The sequence below is a fragment of the Solanum tuberosum genome, unplaced genomic scaffold (genome assembly GCF_000226075.1).
Source record: "Solanum tuberosum cultivar DM 1-3 516 R44 unplaced genomic scaffold, SolTub_3.0 scf00184, whole genome shotgun sequence".
NCBI lineage: Eukaryota > Viridiplantae > Streptophyta > Magnoliopsida > Solanales > Solanaceae > Solanum > Solanum tuberosum.
The window spans coordinates 517728-519241 of NW_006239109.1; positions in this window are offsets into that span (position 1 = coordinate 517728).

The following is a 1514-nucleotide window of genomic DNA, read 5'->3' on the forward strand; positions in this document are numbered from 1 at the left end:
GACGAGTTGTGACTATTTCAAAGAGTTGTGACTTTTCCAAAGGATTGTGACTTCTTGGAAAGGTTATGACGTTTCAGAGAAGACACAAAAAACGCTTGCTCATACTACCCTTTGTTGACTATAAATAGAGGGGTTTCCTCTCATTTTTCAACCACAATATTTTTTAATCTTCTACTCTTCTTCTTCATCTTGCATTTTAAAAAAAATTCGTGTGATTTATTGTCGTTGAGTGAGCTCGAAGTTTAGCGGAATATGAGGTACCATATTGTGAATAAGAGATATATATGATGATCCTCATTGAACATTCACAAAAGAATCTGCAATATTATTTTGTGCAAAGCTTATTATTCAAATCTTCCCTTAAAATTTCTAAATTGATAATCACGTGCAACGCGCGTGTCGAAAAACTAGTATATATATGTATATATATATATATATATTGTATGGTTAAATATAGCAAAATTATCTTCATTATTACTTTTTTCAATTTTTGGAAAAACATTCAGAACTTTTTTTCAACAATCGTAATTAGTTTTTATTATAAAATTGTTCTTCGTATTAAAACCATTGTCTTCCATAAATCAAACCAAAATGTTTTCGAATCTTAGCTAAAAACAAAGTACCAAATATTTGTTGTCTTCACAAAGTTGAACCTACAATTTAATCCAAAAGTACTGTTTTCTCTCTAAAGGTAGACTTTTTTTTAAAAAATATTTATGGAAGCGGATTTGCAATAATCATAAATCATACATCTTATTATTATCGGGAATTTCTCATAAAATTGATGGATTTTTATTGTCCACAACCTAAATATTTTCTAGAATATTCAAAGCATTTTCTTTGTAAACACTTAACCATCAGTTTTTTTTTTTTTTTACACTTATAATGATTTATTTATACGTTATGAATAGAGATTTAACAAACTAATGAGCTAACGAGATAACTATCACAAACAATAATATTTCATAACAAATCATTGCCTTGAAAGCAATTGTGATCCGACTAAGATGCAAATTGTTATGGACGATTGCTCCCTAAGATTTCACAATCACTTGCGAATACGTACATACGCTCATGACTATGATTTGAATATTGGAAAAAAATATTTCCCAAAAAATAAGAAGAGAGGAATTGTAACACCCCGTATTCGAAATAGACCAAAATACAGATTTCGAGAAGTTGCAGGTGCAACCTACGGTCACCATCCACGGACCGTAGGTCAGACCACGGCCCGTGCTGGTGGTCCGTGGTTCACCACTGCAACCCCTCCCCAAACCAGCTCAGAAAATTGGCTAAGTCCCGACTCACGGACAGACCCATGGTCCGTAGATCAGACCACGGTCCGTGGTCTGTGTCCGTGGATCGAGACTTCCCTTACCCAGTCTCTGACACAAACTATGGTCGACTAGCACGGACCGTCAATCCATCCACGGTCTGTAGGTCTGACCGTAAGTTAGGGTCAACAGCCAGTTAGCTGAAAATTATTGATGGGTCAACTTCAAATGGTCATAACT